Raw genomic sequence first — 16,813 nt, forward strand, 5'->3', positions numbered from 1 at the left:
TGGGAAGATTTGATCAGGTGAAATGTCCATTACTACTATGTTCTGATCCATCATTCACTAATTTCTGGAACAATGTTTCTTTTCTGTATGCATATGCATGATCTAGACTAGAACATCTGAAGTTAATGGCTTCTCTCTCTACAGATCCGGTTAGAAATTTTGGCGGCGCATTGGATCGTAATGGAAAATCCAGAGAAGGGGCAAAAGACTCAATGGAGATCCGCTGGCGTAATTTTCTTTAGCGTCTCCCATCGTGATTCCAGGCACCAGCCATCCATTATAGGCATGCACGTGCAGCAGCCCCGACGACGGCGTCGTAGCAACACGTACGCATCCATGCCTGATGCGTGTGAAGTTGTGCCCACGATTGTTGCATCACGTATACATGTATTGATCATATTTAATGTCCCCAAAAGGTGTATTATATATACTGTAGATGGATTCTTCATACTACTTCCAAAATAAAGTATATACCCCTACTTTTGCAGGAAAACGTATATAGACTTCATACTCCCTTCCAAAAAATATATATTCTTTTTTATGAGGGAAAAAATGTATATTCTACATATTCCCACAAGCCTAAAAAAATATTAAAGCCACCACTTCATAGTTGGTTCAAAGAAATGTTTATATGAATGTTTCTTTTTTAGAACAAAAATTATATAGTATCGGTAAAAAAAATACAGATATACTCCTGAGTAAAAAATTGTACATATGCTCCATACTACACAAAGAGTATGTATGCTTGCTCCATACAAAAGATGAACTATATACTACATACTAAACACTTTTCCCTTTGCAAATATACTAAACACTACTTTTGAGGGGCATGGAGTCGTTCACCAAGATATTTTCTTGCAAAAGATGTTTATACTCCATACTCCCTTTATAAAATGGCATACTCCATTTATAAAATGTTAATACTCCATACTCCATACTTATGTTTTATGTTAATACTACATACTTCATGCTACAATAATTATATGGTAATACTCCATACTCCAAAAAAAACTCCATACTCCAAGTACACAGGTATACTTCATGCCTGTCTAAAAAAGGGATTATGCTTCATGCGGCTTGAAAAAGCAATATATTTTGTACAATGTTTTAAAAACCTAGAAGAGTCGTAACGTTCATAGTATGTAACCCTATACTGCAGTACCTATTTCTAAAGAAAATAACGTACTTGCTTAGACTAATTGCTTTGCATCCACATCAACAAGAAAATCAGTGTCACATTTCGTGTGCCTATCTGATGAAAGGTTAGTTATATTCGCAGCCAGAAATTAAGGAGGCAGTTGAACTGATCACTCGCCGGATTATTTTATTTGAAAATAGACAAGTTGCTGTCTAATGGATTCCTCGGCACCCGTTAACCCAGATCCCATACCTGGTTGACCTAATGTTGTGATGAGAGACACGTGGAGGCCAAGGAATTAGGTGGTAACTACCACTGCCTGTAGATAAAATTTATCCTATATATATATATATATATATATATATATATATATATATATATATATATATATATATATCCAATTGAATGTAAGTTATCATGAACTATTATTGTTGACATTACCGTTGATGTAAAAGGTTGGGAGGCAACACTATAAGCCTCTATCTTTCTATGTGTCCGATTAAAACTCCATACCCATAAGTATTGCGTGAGTGTTAGAAATTGTGAAAGACTAAATGATAGTTGAGTATGTGGACTTGCTGAAAAACTCTTATATTGACTCTTTCCGATGTTATGATAAATTGCAATTGCTTCAATGACTAAGATTATAGTTTGTTAGTTTTCAATGAAGTTTCTGATTTATACTTGAAATTGTGAATGAATTGTTACTTTAGCATAAGAAATCATATGACAATATATATATATGTTGTTGTTCTAAGAATGATCATGATGCCCTCATGTCTGTATTTTATTTTATCGACACCTCTATCTCTAAACATGTGGGCATATTTTTCGATATCGGCTTCCGCTTGAGGACAAGTGAGGTCTAAGCTTGGGGGAGTTGATACGTCCATTTTTCATCATGCCTTTATATCGATATTTATTGCATTATGGGCTGTTATTACACATTATGTCACAATACTTATGCCTATTCTCTCTTATTTTATAAGGTTTACATGAAGAGGGAGAATGCCGGAGCTGGAATTCTGGGCTGGAAAAGGAGCAAATATTAGATACCTATTCTGCACAACTCCAAAAGTCCTGAAACTCCACGGAAGTCAGTTTCAGAATATATATAAAATATTGGGCGAAGGAAGCACCAGAGGGGGGCCAACCACCATCCACGAGGGTGGGGGCACGCCCCCCTGCCTCGTGGGCCCCCTGGCAGGCCTCCGGTGCCCATCTTTTGCTATATGAAGTCTTTCGCCCTGGAAAAATCATAAGCAACATCTCGAGATGAAACTCCGCCGCCACGAGGCGGAACCTTGGCGGAACCAATCTAAGGCTCCGGCAGAGCTGTTCTACGGGAAACATCCCTCCGGGAGGGGGAAATCATCACCATCGTCATCACCATCGATCCTCTCATCGGGAGGGGGTCAATCTTCATCAACATCTTCACCAGCACCGTCTCATCTCAAACCCTAGTTCATCTCTTGTATCCAAACTTTGTTCCAAAGTCTCAGATTGGTGCATGTGGGTTGCTAGTAGTGTTGATTACTCCTTGTAGTTGATGCTAGTTGGTTTACTTGGTGGAAGATCGTATGTTAAGATCCTTTATGTATATTAATACCCCTCTGATTATGAACATGAATATGATTTGTGACTAGTCACGTTTGTTCCTGAGGACATGGAAGAAGTCTTGCTATAAGTAGTCATGTGAATTTGGTATTCGTTTGGTATTTTGATGAGATGTATGTTGTCTCTCCTCTAGTGGTGTCATGTGAACGTCGACTACATGACACTTCACCATTGTTTGGGCCTAGGGGAAGGCATTGGGAAGTAATAAGTAGATGATGGGTTGCTAGAGTGGCAGAAGCTTAAACCCTAGTTTATGTGTTGCTTCGTAAGGGGCTGATTTGGATCCATATGTTTCATGCTATGGTTAGGTTTACCTTAATACTTCTTTTGTAGTTGCGGATGCTTGCAAGAGGGGTTAATAATAAGTGGGATGCTTGTCCAAGGAAGGTCAGTACCCAAGCACCGGTCCACCCACATATCAAATTATCAAAGTATCGAACGCGAATCATGTGAGGGTGATGAAAACTAGCTTGACATAATTACCACGTGTCCTCGGGAGCGCTTTCCTTTATATAAGAGTTTGTCCGGGCTTGTCCTTTACTACAAAAAGGATTGGGCCATCTTGCTGCACCTTATTTACTTTTATTACTTGTTACCCGTTACAAATTACCTTATCACAAAACTATCTGTTACCGCTAATTTCAGTGCTTGCAGAGAATACCTTACTCAAAACTGCTTATCAGTTCCTTCTGCTCCTCGTTGGGTTCGACACTCTTACTTATCGAAAGGACTATGATAGATCCCCTATACTTGTGGGTCATTAATCACCTTCGATCGAAAGGACCACCCAACCAATATCCATCACGGAGGTTCGGCGGCTCTAGCCCTCGATCCAATCATCAGCAGATTCCACCTTACGCGAGTCCTCATGGATGGCGGCAGCAGTCTCAATCTACTTTATCAAGACACTGTCTGCAAAATGGGCATTGATCCATCAAGAACTAAGCCCACTAGAACTACCTTCAAGGGAGTAAAACCTGGCAAAGAGGCCTGCTGTACGGGCTCAATCACACTAGAAGTAGTCTTCGGCTCGCCGGGCAACTCCTAAACCGAAGACTTGATCTTCAACATCGTCCCCTTCCGCAGGGGCTATTACGCACTGCTCGGACAAACCGATTTTTCCGCTTCAATGCGGTCCGCATTATGCCTATTTGAAGCTCAAGATGCCCGGTCCACGTGGCGTCATTACAATAAATGGAAACATGTAGCGCTCGCTCCGTACAGAGGAGTGACAGTGTCCTGGACTAGGGGGTACTCACTGCATCGTCTCCCGACCAGGTGGATCGGGCCGAGGACCCCCATGGCGGTTCACTCATGGGCCACTTCGGGCAGCCCATGCCGCATACAAGGAGTATTCCACAAGACTTGGTGATCAAGACAAGGACTCCTCTCCACCAATGTATTCGGCTAGGACTCTTGTTATCCTAGGCCTCTGGTGCATTATATAAGCCAAGGCCAGGCTAGTCGATATATCATTACCACAATCATACATGCTAGGCTTTAGGGTTTAGCCATCTCGATATGGTGGTAGATCAACTCTTGTAATACTCATATTCATCAAGATCAATCAAGCAGGACGTAGGGTATTACCTCCATAGAGATGGCCCGTACCTTGGTAAAACATTTTGTCCCCCGTCTCCTGTTACCATCAATCCTAGAAGCACAGTTCGGGACCCCCTACCTAAGACCCGCCGGTTTGGACACCGACATTGGTGCTTTAATTGAGAGTTCCGCTGTGTGATCAGCAAAGGATCAATGGGTCGACTGTAGATCAACTGCGACGTTGGCATCTTCGTTGCCGGCTCGACTGGTCACCTTGGCTTGATCGAGGACTGCGCCCTACCTCCGCCCGTCATGTTCGGATGAGGGCCTTCATCAAAATCAACTCCGATCTCTATCAAGATCATGGAGGAATCATCCATGGAGCTCAGGGGCTCAACGTCAACATTACCCTCAGGCGACCGTGCTGTTTTTCTGGACAACGAACTTGTATCCTCGAGTCTACAACAAGCCTGGAAAATTTCGTCGAGTTCTGATGGAGGAATCTCTGGCAATCTACGATATACCGGAGCCCAATCAAATCTGGACGGGAATCTAGATGAGTTTAGGGCGTGATCACCAGAGCCCATCCTGGAGGTCCTTTGCAAGATCCAACCGTTCATCTGCTGTGGAATTCCCATATCTACCATCCCTCAAAATTTCAGCTCGATCCGACCGTCCAAACTCTGGAAACCATCCAATTAGTGCATCACTTTTCATATGTGTTTTCTGCGCGAGAACGAATCCGACCTGAGTTCATCTTTTTTATGAACGGGATTTCGGACATCCTTTTTGAAGGAAGTTTTGTATGGGTTATTGTGTTTTGTTCCTAAACACATCCCGCTAAATTTAAAGTAGTTTCCAATATGATCTTCACCATCGCGCCGGTGTCAAACCAGCCCGACAACGTTGCTCTACGGCTGTCGACCTGCACTAGACACATCGTCGCTTTGTTGAGCTGAGCCCAACTTCTTCAGATCATCATCTCTGCGAGCCGAACAAGAGTTCGGCATCGCGAAGGATAAATCATCACCAACATCGCTGCCCCATGGACTACACGGAGCGGGCACACCGGCATTGCCGCAAGTCACTTCATCAAGCCGGCATTGACCATGTCACGAGCTATGACCTGCATCGGCATGGCCGCACTGTTGCTTCTTCAAGCCGATATCCATCACGCCGACCTACTTCGACACCTCGGCTGGACCAGGGGCTCCGCTATTTCTTCGTCAACCTACTCCAAAGACTTTGGAGTCACCAGCCGACCAGCTTCATTACGTTAGCTGAACCGGGGGCTTTGCCTCGGTGAGACAATCTTTGCCAGCATCGCCGTTGATGGTGTCCTGGACTAGGGGGTACTCACCATGTCGTCTCCCGATCAGTTGGATTGGGCCGAGGACCCCCAGGGCCATTTACTCATGGGCCAGTTCGGACAGCCGATGACATGCACAAGGAAGATTCCACAAGACTTGGTGATCAAGGCAAGGACTCCTCTCCACCGGCGTATTCGACTAGGACTCTTGTTATCCTAGGCCTCTGGTGCATTATATAAGCCAAGGCCAGGCTAGTCGATAGATTATTATGACATTACTCATCATACCTGTAGGGTTTAGACCACAACATACGATCTCGAGATAGATCAACTCTTGTAACCCCTATACTCATCAAAGTCAATCAAGTAGGAAGTAGGGTATTACCTCCATCAAGAGGTCCTGAACCTGGGTAAACATTGTGTCCCCTGTCTCCTGTTACCATCGATCCTTAGACGCACAGTTCGGGACCCCCTACCCGAGACCCGCCGGTTTTGACACCGAGAGCCGTGTCGTCGCTTCATCACCCATCAAGCAATGGGTGCACGGATCGAGTCCCGATTTTGGGAGTAACCTTTCTTCGGACTGTTACAACAAATAAACCAGGTGCTATTAATCCTAGCAATTTTTGTTTGTTTGGGTTTATCTTTTCCAAGGAATTATTACTCTGGTTTGTTCCATCATCTGTACACAGGTCTATCAAATGGTGGTCGCGTCGTGGTTCGTTCAGTTTCCGTATATAGTTCGGCGAATGCCGCATCCAGAGCTCGGACCGACCTGTGAATTCGGCTTTGCCACGCCTTTACCGCATCATGCCGACGCCCTGCATCGACATTGACTTCGGCGCCAGGCCACATATCTTTAAATAAATTATTTTTACAAAAAGCAATTATGCAAGGATTATATATATATATATATTATTTGTTTTGGACCACACTATTTTATGTGTGTAGGTGATCGACTTCGAGTGCGTCACGCAGTCACTTCGGCAAGCCAACGTCATTGTGCCAATTGGCATAAATCGGCTCGCATGATCATCTTGTTGGTTGAATTGCCATACCGACATGTTCGGTTTCCTCGGGGACTTCGGCATCATCAAGAGGGTCCTACCTCGTCGGGTGTTTAGCGCATGGGCCATATTTCTTTTATTACTCACTTTGCATGAATTATTAATCATGCAACCTTTTTTATTACTGTTATCTCCATCTTGCACTATCTTCTATGCACAGGTAAATGATCCGGATTGGGCAGCGCTGTCACCTCGGCTGGACCGAGGGCTTTGTCATCACTTCATTAACCCATGCCAGGGACTTCGGCGTCACTCTGCCAGCCTGCATTGGCCGAGCCATGTCACTACCTCGGAGTGCCGAACTCCTTGCTCGGACACCTCGGGCTTGGAGGCTGGGACCTCGGCCATGCCGAGGACTGCGAACCTTGTCGGATCTGTCACAGATCAATGGGCGTCCTCGTCCCGCCATAAGACCGAATGGCATCATCAACACCAAGCACAATTAACCAGCTAAGTCGCGTTCATGCTCAAAAACTTTCAGTTTTAAATTTTGTTCGGTTCGACCAAGCGTTTACTTTTTGGCAAAAAGTTGTTTGTGACAAAATTCCTTGTCGAAACTTTGTTTGTGACACACAAATTCAAATACCCCATTTATTTAGGGGCTTCCTTTATGAAGCCTTTCCTCTTGCATATGATTATACTTGTACGGCTTCGTTCCTTGTTCGTGTATTACGCCACAATATGCACCATGTTGACTTAAGTGTTTCGCAAGCTGGGTTGCCTGGCTCCTGTGCTTACCCCTACGTTCCCGATTCTTCGGCTAGGCGGTAAAGGGAGCACCTCTGTGATTGTTACTACCGGGTCATCCGAGTTAGTACCTCAGACTGGGTGAAGCCGAAAGCTAGTGCTCTTATTGTTTTCGATCATGGTCGGCACACAACGGAACTCATGAGCACAAAAATTCTGTTGCACAAGTATCATAGTAACAATGAGCAACCGAAGAAAGGTATCGGTAGGGTACTATTTTCTTCGAAGATTCTTCTTACACTTCATCAGTAATATAACATAAGTTCCCAAAGCGCACTTTGTCTGTTATAGTCTTATGGACTGATTGCTTGGTTATCGGAAACATCATCGATATTCTCGACAGGTGGAGTACATAACACTTTTCAGCCCTTGACCGAAGAGGGACAAACCGACGGTCAGTTAAGACGTGTTTAAAGTTCGGGTGAACACAGATATGATATAAGTACTTCAGTACATACAATCATTATACACAAAATTCTCTTACCCGAGTCACTTGGGGGCTCTTAAAGTTTATATGAGTTGTTTTATAGTAAATGTGTTTTATTCTTGGTCGTTGCAAATTCTTTTTCTAAACTGACCTCAGAGAAGTACTCCGCCTTTGGGATGAGGAGCTTGAAGCCGTAGGCGGACCCGCATGAAGTCTTGAGATCGGATGTGGCATGTTAAAGCACGACAGAAGCAAAAAAAAAATTCCAATTTTTGGATTGGCACCGAACACCTGATCTTGTTCGGACGCCAAGTTTTTACGGACGTTTTTTTGGTTTTCCAAGCTTATGGCACTTTTAAACTATTTGTGTGTTTCCAGCATAAGTCTCGCAGTGCAACGCCGGACACCTTTAGAGATTCGGCAAAAACATTCTAGGATATTGCTATATATGCATCGGTTTCAAATTGTGTCTTCGGACAAATAGTTGGGTTGCCCGGCTCCTGTGCTTGCCTCCTACGTTTCGCTTTGTTCGGCTAGGTGTGCAAAGGGAGAACCACTGCGATTGTGCTTCCAGCTCGCATGGTTAAGCACCTCAGTGGAGAAAGCTGCAAACCGACTGTCACAATAAGTATAAACTGGTCAGCGATCTAATGACTATGTTAAATGACGGGCCGTTCATAACATTGGCCGAAGTGTTTACGACTTGACCTCGGCTGTCGCCAAACACTAATCGGGGGCTCGTGGCCAGCTTCCCTAGTTTAAAGCTCCCATGACTAAGTGAAAGTTATAAAGACCGCATATTTGATTGCCTCTTTTCCGCTAACAGAACCGCCTTCGGGCACCGAGACGTCGGCTAAGGGTTGTCTTCTTATTGTGGAGACACCCTGCGTAGTATCTACAAAGGGATAGAAGCCGACGATGGGACACTTTCAACTGATAAACGGTCGCAATGGAGTCAAAATAAACATATCATCATCATTTGTATTTAATATACAAGGGCTGCCTTCCGTAATCATCGTTATAAAGCCATAAATATGCATCAATTTGACTTAAGATTTTTGCCAAGCTGGGTTGCTGGCTCCTGTGCTTACCCCTACGTTCCTGATTGTTCGGCTAGGTGGTAAAGGGAGCACCTCTGTGATTGTTACTACCGGGTCATCTGAGTTAGTACCTCGGACTGGGTGAGGCCGAAAGCTAGCGATCTTAAAGGATCACATTGGTCGGCAACGACGGAAGTGAACATTTTGGTTCATTAATACCATAGAGTTCAGGAACTTTCCCCGAACTAAATCCTCAATATTGTCCTCCCACATTGATCGGAGGTGAGGTTTCATGATCATGATAAGCATGACGACCCAAAGAAAGGAACCGATAGCGGGACTATTTTCCCTGGAAGATGTTTCTTAATATCACATATCTCTCCGCGTACCTTTTTTTATCAAACGTATGACCGGATTGCCTTGTTTGTCGTAAATCTTTGCTCTCATGAAGGCTTTATAAAGAAGGACAAACACTCCCCGGCTGCTGGCCGAGGAGGTGGAAGCCGATGGTCAGTCAACAAAGTTTTGTACAATGCGGATCCGAGCATTAATGATGTAAAATACTTGGATACATAGGATCATAAATTGCGAGTAAAGTCAATTTATTGCAGCTCATCTTTTAAAGACCAAGCGAGCAACTTACATGAAGCTCCCCTAAATCCCAAGTGGCATCGATTTCCTATCTATTAAGCCCCTTGGGGCCAACCTTGGCAAGCCCAGCTTTCGCTGGCTCTAGCTCCTTTAAGAGATCTTTATTCTCTTTTCGAGAAGTTTGTGTTAAACACAACAAATTTTTTTCACACGGATATCGATCCTTAATTCGGCCACCCGTGCCCACATTAAGGCTCGGGGGCTACTGGGCTTCGCGCTGACTATTTATAAATATTAAAGGGGTCCATTGATCTGGTGTTGCCACCCGACCAGTGTCTTGGGGGCTACTGCATTGCCTGTTCAGTGCAGAAAATTCAAAGTGCTTAGTGTTCGGCTTGATCGAACTATGGGCAAACGCGTCTTCGGACAACAATTGGTACCATCTGGACCTATCTGGCATCAAGCTGATATATTGCGGCAATTTCTCAAAACCCTCTCTCAAGGGCTCGTTCGCCGATCACTGTTATCTCTAATATATTACACTGCGTTTCTATTCCTACGTATGCTACCGAGCCAGGAGTTTATCCTCAGGCCGATTTCGCAAATCGACCTGAGTCTCAGGGGCTACTAGGATCAGTAGTTTTATGTTTTCCTTCAGGTGCACCTTGGGTTTAGACTGACACACACCTTGAGGGCTATTGGATATACATATACTGGCTATATATCTCGGCAGAGAGTAAATTGCACCAATAAAAAATATTCACAAAAATCAGCCCGCGGTCGGGGTGGTGCACCACCTCGGAAGCAGTCCGTCATAAAGCTCGGGCGCCAGTGGCTGGCTCCATAGAGGGCATTTCCGGCATTAAGCTCGGCTGAATTCGTTCAATCTTTTAAAAGACCGAGGTAGTTTACGACACCTCGGACGCTGACCATCGTTGGAGCTTGGATATAGTCCGGCGTTGGTGCTTGGCTGCAAAAGATATCTCGAATGTTGTCCGACGTTGGAGCTCGGATGCAAGAGGACACCGTCGCACGGGAACAACTTCAAACCCGAGGTGTGGTGTAAAAAATAATCCTAAGGCATTGATAAAGGCCAAGAACTTAAATGGGCTCCTCGAATACCCAATGTGTAAACCCTTCGGATTCACTTCTGTGATCCTCAAGATCGAAGACGAGAAGATTTGTTGAACCAGTTTTCAAGACCGACGACCGAAGATGAAGAACAGTTCGGAAGGATTGAGGAGCGTCCCCAACTTGAAGACCGGTTCAGGGGGCTACTGACGGTGTCCTGGACTAGGGGGTACTCACCGCATCGTCTCCCGACCAGGTGGATCGGGCTGAGGACCCCCATGGCGGTTCACTCATGGGCCACTTCGGGCAGCCCATGCCGCATACAAGGAGTATTCCACAAGACTTGGTGATCAAGACAAGGACTCCTCTCCACCAACGTATTCGGATAGGACTCTTGTTATCCTAGGCCTCTGGTGCATTATATAAGCCAAGGCCAGGCTAGTCGATAGATGATTACCATAGTCATACAAGCTAGGCTTTAGGGTTTAGCCATCTCGATCTTGTGGTAGATCAACTCTTGTAATACTCATATTCATCAAGATCAATCAAGCAGGACGTAGGGTATTACCTCCATAGAGAGGGCCCGAACCTGGGTAAAATATTGTGTCCCCCGTCTCCTGTTACCATCGATCCTAGACGCACAGTTCGGGACCCCCTATCCGAGATCCGCCGGTTTGGACACCGACAAGGAGCACACAGCGGCCATTGCGGCCGAAGTACAAAGCGGCCCTATCAAGCCACACATCCCCTTGGCTATTAGGCCATCGGGCTTCTTCACGCAGGATCGGGCAGTTATACATACCGGTTGTCCAGCAACTTCAGGGATGGATTAGCAGCCTAGCCTTCATCGACCGCCACGTACATCAACAAAATTCGTACTGTGCGTGCACAATTATGCACTCAAAATACCTTGGGCATCGGCAAAGGCAATATACGGACCGGCCTATACAAAGGTTCGGCCTTACATGGCCTTGCCCTTTCTTTAATCATCTTTTCCTTTTTTTACCACAGGTGAATCAAAACCTACTCATTCTTCGGACCCGCGAGGACTCTTTCCGAGCCCGGTTCCGTATACATGGCCGAAGACCATCCCTTTAAAGAAATCTTTCTTATTTGAGCAAAAGCGACGCAGACGTGCGGCAGGAAGCTGCAAAGCATTTTTGCAGACCACAACTTCGCTCAAGAACCTGTATAGAGCTTTTTCCTTAGCCCTAGACCCCTGGCATGTAAAATGGCCTTCGTTATTGGTACCTTCTGTAAGATTACGTTTTGATGTATCAATCAGATTTTAGTGAAACAAAATTCTTATTCGGTATCTTTTTTATTCCGCATGTTAAGTAGTCTCACGTACACACCTCGGCATAAAATTGCCAGGGGCTCTACACGGCAACATATGTGTTGCCAAACAAAAGTCCAAACAGTTTTGCAGCACAATTCGGCATCCCGAGCTCGACATTATATATATCAGCTCTGAATCATGTCTTTGGTCAATAGTTGGGTTGCCCGGCTCCTGTGCTTGCTGCCTTACGTCCTGTCTAATTGGCTAGGGTAGTAAAGGTAGAACTACTGCAATTGTGTTTCTGGTTCATCCGGTTAAGCACCTCAGTAGAGAAAGCCGAAAACTGACTGTCATGATGCGGCGAGAGCTAGTCAGCCACTCGGCGATTCACTACAATCCTTAGAGATTTTTCCTTATTATATGAAGGACCCTTTCCCGGTCACATATGTAACACATCTGCATCAGGGTAGCCACGTACATACTAGGGGCTACCTAATAGACCCATTGTCAAACTCCTATAGCTAAGTGAGAGCAATAAAACCGAATAATCTGATTGTCTGGTTTGCCGCACTAACACCTCCTTCAAGGACCAAGACGTTGGGTTAAGTGTAGTTATGTGCAATTCCGTACACCCTAGTAGCATCTATATGGGGGCTGAAGCCGACGACTGGGAACTCTCAGATACAATAAAACGGCTGCACATGAGGATAAAAACTTTTCATCAAGGAATGAATATATTACAAAACACTTCATTTATAACACGAATCCCGGACAATTCAGACTCTTTTATTCGAACACTACGTCCTTAGAGCATTGGCCCTCTATAAGGCAAGCTCCTTTTAGCATGTCCTCAAAATAGCGCTCTGGTGTGCGGTGGGCCTTGCTTTCGAGAGGACCCTCGACCCCCACCTTTTCGGCATTCATTTTCACCCAGTGCATCTTTACACGGGCGAAAGCCATACGCGCTCCTTCCATGCAGGACTACCTCTTGACAGCGTCAATCCGGTGCAGCGCATCAATGAGACGCCGCACGAGGCCGAAGTAGCTGCCCGGAACGGCTTCAGCAGGCCACAGCCGGACTATGACGTCCTTCATGGCCACGCTAGACATCTTATGTAGCTCCGCCCATTGTGACATCTGGTCATTTAGCAGTAGGGGACACTCCTGCTCCACAAACTGCGACCAGAAAAGCTTCTCTGACTTGTACCCCTCCTGGACCTGGAAGAATTGGGCGGCGTCCGTAGCACTCGTCGACAGATCCGCATATGCGTCTGGAGAACTCCATAGTCGATTAAGCAAGGCATGCTTCCAGTCCCCAAATTTAGCCTGTAAAAGAAAAGGCTTACCAGTTGCTATCTGACCAGCTTGACGGATTTCCTCGCGCGCTGCATGGGATTCAGACCGTGCCTCCGAAGCATCTTGAAGGGCCTTGGTGAGTTCGGTCACCTACGCTTTATTTTCCGTTTCCAGAGACTCGCACTTGGCGGCAGTCTCCTTGAGCTTTTGCTCCATCTCAGTGGGAAAGTATCCTGTGCTCCAGTGGAATGAGTGCTCCGACTGCACCGTACAAACCAGAGCCGTTAGATACAGAATATAGGGACAAGATGGAACCCAAACTTCCCACCCTTCGAATTTTGCAGAGAAGCCCCCATACAAGTACAGAATACCTGTAACGTTTCGATTACAAGATGTGCCGTTTGGAACAGAAAGAACACGACTGTACTATCGCTTGGAGGTTCTGGCGGCTCAGGTGTGCCTGGACTGTCAACATGTCAAGACGTCTTAATGTACAATCTCCGGGACAGGTTTCGCTTCCAAGCATTTTCTGAAAATGCGCCATTGAGTATCAATTGTAACTAAATGTGTAATTTCTGTCCAGCATGTGCGTTCACTTTGTCTGCAAACAAATGAAAAGATCTGTTCTAGTATCTAGTATAGACAGATACAAATGTTATATAAAGAAACTTAATGTACCAAAGCTCAACTCGAATATGACCAGGAGCGTGTGCAACATCAAACAAAAAATTCTCACTGGCTGCTAGGAAAGCATTACATTCAAAAAACTTAAACTGATATCCACACACACAAAAAAAAAACTTGAATTCCAGAACGAAACACAGGAGCTCCTAATTGCTTTCACCTTCGCCCATCACATATAAATATTGTACAGATAGTGTCATGGAGTTTCCAAGGTGGTATAAAAAAGAAACATATGTTCCACAGGAAGTGCACATTTTGAAAAACAAACGTTCAAGAGTAAATGAAGAGTCTAGCCAAGATTTTAACTAGTGAAATCTGCACCACAAATGAGAAGACAACAGTGTCAGGTGTATGAAAAGTTGAAAATCCATGTCAGATTAGAAAAGGATCAATCAACAACCATCCATTGGCATTCCACGACCTTTTAATCCATCTTCAAGTCATATCGCTGTAGTTGACCTGACACTTGGAGCAATGCATGCTTTTCATTGACTCCATCCTTCCCTGCTCGGTGCAGAAAAAAGTGTTAGACATTACATATTTACATTCAACAACAAAGAGTTAGATTCTCACGAGAGACGTAGCACATCAAGGTCTAAATGAAACAACAAATCCCATGCTAAAGCAGCGAAGAATGAAAATGTGTATGGAATGCATTGGCATTTAGATGTACTAAGGAAAAGAGTGTTTGTGAAAATGGTCCTGAGTACAGCAACATAATTTAGCATGTGGGGCAGAGCTCGGCGACGGTGTGGCATCCGCCGTCGTGGCAGAGCTCGGGCGGTGCTGCAGAAGTGGGCGCAGCAGGGGTGGTGCTCGGCGGCGGCGTTGTTGTAGGTGTCGCCGCTGGTGCCCGCATCTGGTTCAAGATGAGCACGCGCTCCGCCATGTACCACGCCTTCGCCTCGTCGTCCACCGTCGCCGTGTCACCTCTCATCAGGAACGCCAGATCAGTGTTCCTTTTCTTGGCCACGACATTGGTCTTGAGAAGGTCGAGCTTGACCTTCTGTTTCTGCAGAATCACCGTCCACCTCGCGTCGGACTTCTCCTTCCTCATGACGGCGCGGTCACAAAACTTGCGCTCGTCGGCGACTTCACCCTGCTCCAATAGTTATCGGAATAGGCGAGCTTTCGTAGGGGGCGTTGAGGTCGGCACTGAAGGCGGAAGGGCCACGCAGAGGAGGGCAGTGCGGGAAGGCGATCTTGGGGTTGAAGCCGGCTGGGAGGATTTCGCTTCGCCGGCGGAAAAAAAGGGCTCCTCGGTGGGCTCTTGGGGGAACGGCTGGAGATGCCCTTATGCCATAGCAAAATATCATAAACTGGACAAATTATTCAGCAAAATATCATAGAACAACAACCTGTGGACCTCATGTTCAGGACAAATTATTCAGAAAAATATAACAATGTAAGAAGCCTTAAATCTTCAAGCAGAATCTCACTCTTGTGCCAACAACCACTTCATGTTCAGGACTTGAACAGGTAGATGAAATTACTTGGTACTCATGTACACTGTCAGACCATAAATTGCTGAAATTTTGCTATCAATTGCTAGAAATGTAGTATAAGCAAAATATAGCAATTTCATTGATTAATTTTGCCGCGCCCCCTATACAGAGAGATATAAACATATATTCTACTGAAAATAGAATTGGCCACAACTCACAAAATCAGCACAAACGGAACAATGTATTAGAACCAAAATACATAATAATAACACAAACTAGTAACATCCAAAAGCATACCTGAAGACTGGGGGTTCTCTTCTCCGGCGTCGGCGGATGGTGGAGCTGGGCGCTGTGTGTGGCTGTGGAGGGGGTTGCGCCGACTTGGAGAAGGGCGGACAGGGGTGGGGCTAGTTGTCCGCTGGAAGTCGGGGGACAGTACATCCGTACTGTGGCGAACTTTTTCCGCCGCAGCGCCCACGGCGAGGTCCGCCGGCTGACCGCCGATGCCCTAGTCTGTCTGTGTTCTTCCTGTTCCAAACTGGGAATAGCACAACCAAGTGACGTGCACATTACAGCTATTTCTTTGCTTACATGGGGCTTTTTGGCAAAATTCAAAGGGCTTGGGGTTCGCGTTCTATCTTGTCCTTGTATTTTGTATCTAATGGCCCTGCTATGTGCGGTGCAGCCGGAGCACCCAATTGATCGGAGTACAGGATACTTTCCCCCATCTCAGTCACCCGTTCCTCAAAGCGGCGCTGAGCTGCCTGTTTGGCCTTTAAGTCCACAGCCGCCTTGTCAGCAGCCGCCTGGCTTACTTTTGCCTGCTCCTTGGCTTGATTAAGCTCGCCCCGAAGGGTCTCCACTGCGGCGGCACCATCTGTACAACCATGCATAGTAAAGCTCTTCAACTTCCACAAAAGCATGGAAATAAACAGGCATACAGCGCAAGATGTATCTTATACCTTGCACTTGGTCGAGCCGCGTGTTAACAATGTCTAGATCCTCATCGGCTCGCTCCAGTTTCCGCTTGAGTTCAGAAATCGCACCTGACTGGGCAGTCGCCGCTAACGGAGAGGTCTGTTTTGAAATTCAAATAAAATAGCATGGTACCACCTGACAACTGATTATTGACCCTCTGCTCGCTTTTCTTTTAGAAAACCGAACAGAGTCTCAGGGGCTACTATCTATATACGGGCATATTTCTCATAAAAGATAAAAAAATATTACATTGCGTACCTCGAACCCTGCTAGCAGGCTGGAGAAGGCTTCGTTCAGTACGCTCTTGGCAGACTGAATCTTCTCAGACACCGCACTCATAAGGATGCGGTGCTCTCTAGGACGGATGCACTTTAAAGAGCGTCCGTCGTGGTATTCGGCACCTCCAGATTAGCAGAGGTCGCCGCTCCCTTTTCTCCCGCAGGGGGTCGTTCACTAGACTTCGGGCCGTATTGGTCTCCGGAGCAGTCTGCGGCTGGGGGATGGATTAACCAGGGCCCTCGTCGCCGGTCTCCATGAGGACCGTCCTCCCCGGCCCTTTGGCAGCCGAGGTATTACCCTCTT

The 16,813-nt window shown here is 45.8% G+C and overlaps 1 long non-coding RNA gene across 4 annotated transcripts; it reads right to left on the bottom strand.

The window, feature by feature from the left end:
* Window positions 1-12,602: 12,602 nt before the first annotated feature.
* Window positions 12,603-15,815, bottom strand: LOC119268379. Of its 4 annotated transcripts, none has more exons than XR_005133151.1 (4): window positions 15,551-15,815; window positions 14,230-14,312; window positions 13,175-14,123; window positions 12,603-13,099 (listed from the first exon to the last, which is right to left on the bottom strand). It is a non-coding gene; the product is annotated as an uncharacterized LOC119268379 (long non-coding RNA). The 4 variants fall into 4 exon arrangements; XR_005133152.1 differs by having other exon boundaries at window positions 14,209-14,312; XR_005133150.1 differs by having other exon boundaries at window positions 13,175-13,385; window positions 13,496-14,312.
* Window positions 15,816-16,813: the final 998 nt, after the last annotated feature.

The sequence above is a fragment of the Triticum dicoccoides genome, chromosome 3A (genome assembly GCF_002162155.2).
Source record: "Triticum dicoccoides isolate Atlit2015 ecotype Zavitan chromosome 3A, WEW_v2.0, whole genome shotgun sequence".
Taxonomy (NCBI): Eukaryota; Viridiplantae; Streptophyta; class Magnoliopsida; order Poales; family Poaceae; genus Triticum; species Triticum dicoccoides.